Genomic DNA, 11311 nt, shown 5'->3' on the forward strand with positions numbered 1-11311 from the left:
TAGGAAACCCCAGATCCTCTTTTCCTACAGAGACACCAATTCAGCACCAATATATGGACCAATTCTCCTTATGAGAAATCCAGGCACAAGTTCCCATCCTGCTTCCCCCTCCCCCAACCCGAAGTGAGCACAAAACTAGTTGCATTGAAGTCAGTAGGATAATTTGTGAAACTCACTGGCAGAATTTCTCTCCCTGGCACAAAAAAATGCAATCAACACAATGCAGTCAATCAGGAGGAAACACCAAACTCCCAGCGTCTCCCTGGAGAGAGAAACAGAAGACTGGAATAAATATCTAATGTTTAGACTTTTGGAAGCTACTCAAGAGACTAGTGTGTTTGTCTTGCCTGAATCTAAGCACTAACAAGAAAGAGCACTAGGTTGGGGGCCACTGAGAGAAAAGGCAAAGTTTTGGACTAGCGGGCACTTACTTGCCATTACCCCTCCCCTCTGGCTCAGGAGGGGCAAATGGGAGACGACTTCCAACTCCTGACTTCTCCTGGGGTAGGAAAAGAGTGTGAGCTTGTGCCCAATGTTCCAGTTTTTCAGGAGCTCTGTCCAAAGGATTGGTTTCTGTCTCGCCAAAGTTGGAGTGCTGATGGGATGGGCACATTCTAGATTCTACATAGACACACACACACACACACATATACTGGAATGTTACTCAGCCATAAAAAAATGAGAAAATTCTACCATTTATAACAACATGGATGGATCTTGATGGTGTTATGCTAAATGAAATACATCAGAAAGAGAAAGAGAAATACTGTATGATCTCATTTATATATAGAATCAAAAACAAACCTAGCAAACTCACAGAAAAAGGCATAAGATTTGTGATTACTAGAGGTTGGGGGAGGAGAGAAGAAAAACTGGAAGGAGGTGATCAAAAATTACAGACTTCCAGTTATAAGATAAATAAGTACTAGAGATGTAATGCACAACATGATGACTATAGTTAACACTGTTGTATAATATATAGGAAAGTTATTAAGAGAGTAAATCATGAGCTCTCAACACAAAGAGAAAAATTTTTCTTTTGTTTTTATTGTATCTGATGACATGATGAATATCAACCAAACCTATTGTTGTAATAATTTCACAAAATATATAAATCAAACCATTGTGCCACACACCTTAAACTTATACAGTGATATATGTCAATTATTTCTCAATAAAACTGGAGGAAAAAAAGGTCTGGGTGTCTTACAGTAGCTCCAGAAAACCTGCAGTACTGAAAATAGACGCTAGAGGGAGCGCATAGATATTATGAGCTGCTGGAAAAATGAACTAGCAAAACCTCCCTAATTGGGACTTTATACACGCAAGTCCAGAGAAGTTGCACCCACAGAAAACATTTAAGAAGTTGCCAGAAAGTCCAGCTGGGCTGACTCATCAAGGTTATGCCTGTACAAAGCAAGTCCATGAAGACTGATAGAGATAGCTGTTTTTCAAATGTGTGGATTTCAACAGAAAACACCAAGGCATACAAAAACACAAGGAAGCACAGGGTAATCAAAGGAACAAAATAAATCTCCTGAAAACGACCCTAAAGAAATGGAGATATATGTATTATCTGATAAAGAATTCAAAATAACCATAATAAAGATGTACCATGGGCTCATGAAAATGATACATAAACAAAATAAGAATATCAACAATGAGAAAATACTAAAAAGAATCAAATTTTTGAGCTGAAGAGTACAATATCTAAATTGAAAAATTCACTAGAAGGGTTCACCAACAGACTTGATCAAATGGAAGAAAGAATCAGTGAATTTAAATATAAGTCATTTAAGGTTATCTAGTCAGAGGAGCAAAAAGGAAAAAGAGTGAAGAGTAAAGAAAGCCTAAGGGACTTATGGTGTAACATCAATCAGAACAATATAGGCATTATCAGAGTCTCAGAAGGAGAAGAGAGAGGGAAAGGGGCAGAAAGCTTATTTGAAGAAATAATGGCCCCAAAATTCCAAAATATGGGGAAGAAAATTTACATCCAGATTCAACGAGCCTAATGATTCCAACTAACATGAACCCAAAGAAAACGACACCAATATATATTATAATCAAATTGTCAAAAGTCAAAGATAAAGGGAGAATTTTGTAAGCAGCAAGAGAAAAGTGGCTTGTCATGAGAAAGGAAGACCTGAAATACTATCAATTGATTTCTCAGCCAAGACCTTGCAGCCCAGAAGGAATAGGATGATATATTCAAAGTCCTGAAAGAAAAATAAACATGCAAGCAAAGAATATTATATCCAGCAAAATTGTATTTCAAAAATGAAGGTGAAATAAATATTTTCCCAGATAAATAAAGCTGAGGAAGTTCATTGCCACTATACCTGTCTTACAAGATACGAAAGGGAGTCGTTCAAGTTGAAATAAGGAGATGCTAGACAGTAACATGAAATCATATGAAAATTTAAAGTTTGCTGATGGAGGTAAGTATATAGACAAATACACAATCCTGTAAAACTGTAATGGTGGTGAATAAGTCACTTTTGTTTTCTTCTGATAGGACTGTACTCATTTATTTTTATAATTATTATAGTTTTTATTTGAAAAGTTCTGTATTTGGTTTCCAGTTTATTTATTTATTAAGTTTTTTTTAGGAATTTTAGATTCAAAGCAAAATAGAAAGGAAGGTATAGAGATTTCCCATTACCCGTGTTTCTACACACACAAAGACTCTCATTATCAGCATTCCCTGCCAGAGTGGAACATTTTTTACAGCTGATGAACCTACTTTAACACGTCGTAATCACCCAAAGTCTGTAATTTGCATTACGGTTCACTCTTGCTGTTATACATTCTATAAATTTGGACACATGTATAATAATATGTATGCATCATTATGTATTGTGATCATCCCTCCATTCCAGCCCCTGGAAACCACTGGCATTTTCTATGGTCTCCATTGTTTTGCTTTTTCCAGAATGTCCTATAGCTGGAATCAGAGAGCATGTAGACTTTTCAGATTGGCTTCTTTTGTTTAGTAATATGTATTTAGTCCTCTTTCATGTCTGGGACTTCCATTTCCTTCTAGTCCTTGGCTTGTATTCCTATTCTCTTGACATTATCTTTCACAGACCAGAAGTTTTTAATTTTAATGAAGTCCAGCTTATCAATCATTTCTTTCATGGGTCATGCCTTTGGGGTTCTATCTAAAAAGTCATTGCAATACCCAAGGTCGTCTAGGTTTTCTCTTATGATATCTTCCAGGAGTTTTATAGACTTGCATTTTACCTTTAGGTTTATGATCCATTTTGAGTTAATTTTTGTGAAGGGGTAAAGTTTATCTCTAGATCCACTTTTGAGGCATGTGGCTGTCTAATTTTTCCTGCATCATTTTTGGAAAAGAGTATTGTTGTTTCATTGTATTGCCTTTACTCTCTTTCCAAGGACCAGTTGATTATATTTATTTTGGACTATTTCTGGGCTCTCCCTTCTGTTCTGTTGATCTATTTGTCTATTCCTTTGCCAATATGACATTATCTTGATTACTGTAGCTTTATAGTAAGTCTTGAAGTTGGGCAGTGTCAGTCTTCAAACTTTCTTCTTCTCCTTCAATATTGTGTTAGTTATTCTGGGTCTTTCGCCTTTCCATATCAACTTACAATCACTTTGTTGATATCCACAAAATAACTTGCTGGAATTATGATTGGGATTGAATTAAATCTATTGATCAAGTTGGGAAGAATTGACATCTCCAGTGAAACCATCTATTTTAGGATTGTTTATTCTATTTCTTCAAAAATTGCCATTGATATTTTTATAGGAATTACATTGAATTTGTACATTATTTTGGGTAGTATGAACATTTTAACAATATTAAGTCTTTTAATCCCTGAACACAGAATATCTTTCCATTTATTTGTACGTTCTTTTAGTGATATTTTGCAATTTTTGTTGTACAAATCTTTCGTCTTCTTAATTAAGTTTATTCCTAAGTATTTTATCTTTTTGATTCTATTGTAATTTGGATTGCTTTATTAATATCCTTTTCAGATTGCTTATTGTCAGTGTACAGAAAATAACTGATTTTTGTATTTTGATTTTTTCTTGCAACTTTCAGAATTATTTAATTAGATCTAATAGATTTATCGTGAAATCTTTAGAGTGTTGCACATATAAGATCATATTGTCTAAGAACAGATATTATTTTACTTACTTCTTTCTGATTTGGATGTCTTTTATTTTTATCTTGCCTAAATGTCCTATATAGGACTTTTAGTACTATGTTGAACAAAAGTGATGAGAGTGGGCATGCTTGCCCTGTTCCTGATCTTAGTGGAAAAGTTTCAATTTTTCGCTGTTGAGTATGGTGTTGTCTGTGGAATTTTTCTATATGGTCTCTATTATTTTGAGATAAATTTCATCTGTTCATAGTTTAAGTATTTTATAATGAAAAGGTGCTGAATTTTGTCAAATGCTTTTTCTGCATCTGTTGAGATGATCATGTGATTTTTATCTTTCAGTCTGTTAATGCAGTGTACCACATTTATTGATCTGTGTGTATTGAACCATCCTCGCATCCCAGAAATAAATCCCACTTGGTTCTGATGTATGTTCCTTTTAATGTGCTGTTGAATATGCTTTGCTAGTATTTTGCTGAAGAGTTTTGCATCCATATTCACTAGGAAGATACTGGCCTATAGTTTTCTTTTGTTGTAGTGTCTTTGTCTGGGTTTAGTGTCAGAGTAATACTAGCTTCATAAAATGAGTTTGGAGGTGTTTCCTCCTCTTCATTATTTTTCGAAGAGTTTCAGAAATATTGACATTAATTCTTCTTTAAATGGTTGGTAACACAGCAAAGAAAAATGGGCATAAGGGATCCCTTTCAAGTGTTGGGAATGTTCAAAAATTGGATTGCAGTGATAGTAGCACAACCCTATCAATTTACTAAAACAAAATCACTGTACGCTTAAAATTAGTGAACAGTGCACTTAAAGTGAGAGGATTTCATGGTATCCTATAACAATAAAGCTATTAAGAAACTGTCAACTGAATAAAAACAATATTTTGAAATTAATAAAAAATTTTAAAAATATATAGGTCAGAGAAAAATTATAAAGAAATTTGAAATATTTTGAATTAAATTGAAATGAAATCACGACATGCCTCAACATTGGTAGAAAGCAGCTAAAGCAGTTCTTAAGTGAAAACTCATAAAGTATTAGATGCTTTTATGACAAAAGAAGAAAGACTTAAATCAATTACTTGTCCTCCATTTTAATAAGTTAAGGAAAAAGTACGTTAAATCCAAATGTAGCAGAAGAAAAACTAGGGATAAAAAATAAGGAACCAAAATCAATGAAATATAGACTAGCTAAACAGTTACCATTAAACTAAAAGTCGATTCTTTGAAAATAATCAACAAAATTGATAAACCTTTACTTGAACAAGTCAAGCAGACAAAAAAAGGCAGAAAACTCACCAATTACCAATATTAGGACTGTGAGAGGTAAAATCACAACAGAAACTAAAAAAATTAAAAGAATAATAAACGCATATTAAGAATAGCTTGATGAAAATACATTTGACAACTTAGATGAAATGGGCACCTTCCTTGCATGACAGAAAAAAATCAAAGCCCACTCAAGAAAAAAATTAACCCAAAGACTCAAAGAGTAATATATCTATTAAATAAATAGATTTCACAGCTAAAATTTCCACAAAATGGAACTCTAGTCTGATATTAATCTTAATCTGATATGATCTTAATTAGTTAACTCTACCAAATATTTAAGGAATAATGCCAATTATAAAGGAATTTTTGCAACAAATCAAAGAGGTGGAAATACTTCTCAACTCACTTAATGAGACCAATATTACCCTGATATTCAAACTACACAAAAAGATACAGGAACAGCAAACCACTGACAAATATCCTTCGTGAATATAGATTGAAAGATTGTTAACACGATATTAGCAAATTAAAACCAGTAATATATAAAAAAGTACATAATGGACAAGAGGAGTTTATAATATCAGGTTAGTTTACTATTCAAAACAATTTAATTATCACATTAGCAAACTAACTAACTAACCAAATAAATAAAATGAAAATGTGAAAAGAAATGACATAATCACAAAATATGCAGAAAAAGTAATAGATCCAACACATATTCATGGTAATAATAGTCATCAATCTGGGAATAGAAGTAAAATTCTTCAAAGTGATAGAGTATTCGTGAAAAACTGAGCTAATATCAGTGTTAATGGTGACAGCATAATTGTTTCTTTCTAAGTTCTAGAAGATAAGGATATCTTCTTTTGCCACTAATAAATACTGTACTAAAGTCTCTACTGTATGCAATATGGCAAGGAAAAAAAGACATCCAGATTGGAAAGGAAGAAGTAAAACTCTATTTATTTGAAAATGGCAAGTTTGTCTATATAGAAATTCCTATGGAATCTTAAAAATAACTACCAAAACTAACCAGCTGGTTTAGCAAATTTGCAGGATATAAGGTACATACACAAAAACTAATTGTGCCTATGTATATTAGCAATGAATAATTTAATTGAAATGAAGAAAACCAATACCACTTATAACAACATCAAAAGCATGAAATATCTAAGGATGAGTTTAAGAAAATACATATGAGAACTTTACACTAAAAATGACAAAACATGATTAAAACTTTTAAAAGACCTACATAGATGGGAAAATATACCACGTTCATGTGTCAGAATGCTCACTTTGTAACACATCAACATTACCCCACGTTATCTATACGTCTAATGCAAAATCGCAGCAAACTTTTTTTGCGGTGAAGAGAGGGCTAGAAATTGAAGTTTATGTTAATGATTTTATTGAAATGCAAAAAATGTAGAATACCAATACAATTTTGAAAAGACAAACATAGAGGACTTAAATTTCTTCATTTAAAGAATTATCATAAATCCACAAGATATCGTGATGTTGGACTAAATGATAGACATGTAGATATACCGAACAAACTAGAGAGTCCAGAAACAGATGTAAACAACTCAGAAATAAACAACCATTTGATTTTTGACAAAGGTGCTATGGAAATTCAATGGGTTAAAAACAGTCTCTAAAACAAATTTTGCTCCATCTATTGGTTATCCCTATTGAAAAAAAAATTAACCTTGATCCCTACTTCACATTATGAACAGATATAAATCAAAATGAATCATAGACCAAAAGCGTTCCTATACAGAAAGTAAAAAGTATAGACTGTAAAAGAATAAGTTGGTAAATTGCATTTCATCAAAATTAATTTTTTTTGTCTTTGAAAGGCCCTGTGAAGTAAGTTAAAAGGCAGGCCACAAACTGGGAAGAAATATCTTCAAAACACGTAACTAATAAGGATATCTTACCTTATAACTTACCTAAGACAACTTGATTTTTGAAAATGAGAATAATATTTGATCAGACACAACACTGAAGAAGATGGAAAAGTTGCAAAAAAGTACATGAAAAAATTTTAACATTATTGTTAAGTAGGAAAATGCAAATTAAAACCAAAATGAGATACCAGTACACCCCCACTAGAATGGCTAAAATTCAGAGACTAACAGTAGCAAGTGATGGTAAGAATGTGGAACAACTGTAACATTTCTTACCGAAATATAAAATAGTACAACAGTTTCCAAACTGTTTCACAGTTTCTAACAAAGTTAAACATACACCTATCATACAACCCAGAATTTAATTCCTAGGTATGTACCCAATAGAAGTGAGAACCTCTGTCCACATGAAAACTTTAACACATACATTCTATTCACCCATAATGGAAACAATCCAAATGTCCATCAGCAGGAGAATACATTTTAAAAATTGGCATATCTGAACAATAAAATGCTAATCAGTAACAAAAAGGAATGAACTATTGATGCATGCAATAAGATGAATGAATCAGAGCCTATTATGCTGAGGAAACAAAAGCACATGCAAAAAAGTACATATTGTGTGATTCCATTTATATGAAAATCTATAAAAGACAAATTTAATATATAATGACAAAAAACAGATAAATGATTGCCTGAAGCTTAGAGTGAGTCAAAATTGACTTGAATGGGGTACAAGGAAATTTGAGGATGTCTATATCTTGATTGTGTTAGTGGTTGCACAGATTACATATATGTATGCATCCATTTGTCAAAATTCATCAAACTGGACATTTAGTTGCATGCATTTTATAGTGTATAAATTATATCTCAATAAATTTGATTTTTTAAAAATGGGAGGACCTATCAACTGCCAAATGCTGCTGAGAGGTCCAGAAAGATGAGGACTGAGGAGAGTTCATTGGATTCTTCAATGTGGAGGCTACTGGTGACATTGATGATGTTTCATAAAAGAGTTGAAGATGAAATCCTGTTTGACGTAGCTTCCAGGGGGATTGGGCATAAAGTAAAAACAATGAGCAAAGATAATTCTGCAAATGGTTTTATCTGCAAAGACAAGTGGAGGAGTTGGGTGGCAGCTCACGGGGGTGTGGTTTTGTTTGTTTTTAAGGCTAGGAGTAACATGGGGCATTTATATATTTGTGGGAATGATGAGATAGAGAAGCAAAAACAGATAGAGCAGGATGAAGGGACAGCAGAAAGGTTTTGAACAGATAAAGGTAGGAAATTTAGACTTAAAACAGGTCATTACAAAAGGAGAGAAAGTTGAATTTAAGGAAACAGAACACGAAGGCAGGTGGAAATGTTGAGGAGAGTGGAGAAGGTATGTAATAAATAATCTCTGAGAGTAGGACAGAAAGTAAGAGTGCTGGGCAGCATTAAAAATAATTTACAATTATAGGTCAAAAAATTCCTTCTACACCTATCTCTTGAGCATTGAATACATTCTAGGTAGTGCCCTTTAGACTGCGGGTACAGTGGTGTGCAGAATAGAGATACATTTTTCTTTTGTTCTCATGGAGCTCATATCATGGAAGGCAGAACAAATAATATGTCAGTAAATAATCAATAAACAGATAAAAAACATTTTATAAACTGATAAAAGGCATGAAGAAAATGAAGCAGAGTAGTGATCTGGAAAGTCCCTGAGGGATTGAGTGAGGGGTTGATTTTAGATAAGGTGTTCAGAGAAGACCTCTCTAGCATGCTTTCATTTGAGGAGCGACCCAAAGGAGTAGAAGCCTAAGGTAAGTTAACAGGCCCAAGGAGAATAAAAATTGTAACACTTTTTTTAAAGTAATAAAGTAAATTACAAGGATAGTTATTATAACGTCTTGCAAGCTGCACTTCATCCCTGGCACTGTACAATCTTTGTACAATCTTATTCCCAACCTGATCTCCAAAGTTGCAAAGTCCAGACCAGGTCCAATGCTACTTTTCAAAAAAAAAAATACCCACCCGGTGGGCAATGTACAATTTTCAATCCAGAAGAGAATAGCACAGTGGTAGGAAATACATAACAAGACACAGAGGCTGTGTTAATTTTCCACCTTCCCCTAGGGCCCTGAGCCTCGTTCTGTTCTATTTCCTAACAGCTGGCAGGCTTTTGTTCTTTTCCTCTATAACTGTTTCTCCAGCAGGTAAAGCTCCATTTGGCATCCAGGGCATATGATTGTTATAAGCAGTGTCCCCATGACATTTCATTAAGCTGGTCTTTCTACACTTACCATCAGACTACTGGAGCCTTGTTAGAAGCACTTAATTGCATCCTATTTTTGAGGCTGTAGCTGTACATCAAGATTCTGCTCTCATGTTAATTTCTTTTTCGTTTCTCCCGAAGTCTTCCCTCCTGATTAGAGTTTTAACAAAGACTTTATCCTTCTATCCTCCCTTCTTTATTTTTGGCTCCCTCCCTGCTTCCCTATAATTCGGGACATGCTGTCGGCTGTAATAGGCATTGCTTTTTTGCTGATGTGGTTTGTTTTTGCCTGGGTGTCAAGAATCTCCAAGTACTCACGGGAGTGTTGAGGTTGGGAAATGGAGATGATGCCCTCCGCCCAATTTTCTCAGGACATTGATCTCTTCTCTGTTCATTGATTGAACAAACTTTTTGAATATATAACAAGAAATGGCTCTCTTTTCAAAATGTGCTGCTTCTATGTTTAATTGATCCTCTTGGAATTCCATGTCCATTAAAAAAAAAGGAAAACATATAATCTGAGTGTTTTAAAGTAAAAAGGATGAACTGGCTGCCAATGTGTCTTTTGAGATTGATAATATCTACTGCCGCTTCTAACAGCTGATCCTTTTGAGCCTTTAAGATGTGCCAGGCATTCTGCTCAGGCATTCAATCCTTCTCATTTAATCCTCACAATAGTCTCACTTTTTATGAGAGGTATTAGGGTGATTCTCACTTTAGAGATGAGCAATGTAAAGCACAGAATATTAGGTAACTTGCCCAAGTTGCCCAGTTATTAAATGGTGCAAATAGATTCCAACCCATGGATTCTGACTCAAGAGCTCAGACTCTTACACCTGCGTATTCCCAAGGAGGGTGGGCCATCTTTTTTCACAGGATGAGATGCTCTTTAACCTGAAGCACACATAGGTTTCTCTTTTCTTCTGTAAGACATTTCTTTGTGTTCTCCCACCTAGTCACATATTTCTTCTTCTTGACTCAGAGTACTCCAACAGGACTGTTGAATTAGACGCAATTCCAAGTTGCATTAGATACAATTTGGGGGATATGTTCAAATTGCCTCACTGCCATCCTTCCTGTTTCAGTGTTCGGCCTCTTTTCTGGGATACAATGACTGCCTAGTTGTTGTCCCTGCTTCCAGCAACACCCTCACTAGCCTTTACCAGCTCCCAGTGAATTTTCTAACATGCAGTTCTGGTGACACTCCTCCTGCACCCTCCCCTTCATTGACAGCCCATTGCTAAAGGACAGAGTTCACATTACTTAGCCATGAGTTTTTTTACAGTCTTGGCTCAATTTACCATTCAAGCCATATTTCCTGACAACTCCCACCCCTTTTTACGTCATATCCTATGCTTAGTCACACCAATCTACTTCAAAACTCTCATGTCGTTGTTCATGCTCTTTCTGTCCCCAGTGAGTGATTTCTAATGCTTAGTTTCTTAAGGAAAATCACACATTATGGTGGAGTTCTTTGGGAAGGAAAGAAGAACAGATACCTAGAATCAGAAGTACAATGCCAGTTGGGAGACATTTTGTACCAAGTATTGACAATGCTTCTTCTTCACTTTTTTGTATCATCCTTGCTCCCCTTACAGCCTAGAGATTTTCCTCTCCCATTCCATCTTCTAAATGAGGCAGTTTATTTGTCTTTTGCTGCTTCTCTGAGTTCCAACCCCCTCCCCTTGCTATTTCAGCCTTGGCTCCATTTCTCTCTTCCTCTGCTGCAAT

The sequence above is a fragment of the Equus quagga genome, chromosome 22 (assembly GCF_021613505.1).
Source record: "Equus quagga isolate Etosha38 chromosome 22, UCLA_HA_Equagga_1.0, whole genome shotgun sequence".
Lineage (NCBI taxonomy): Eukaryota > Metazoa > Chordata > Mammalia > Perissodactyla > Equidae > Equus > Equus quagga.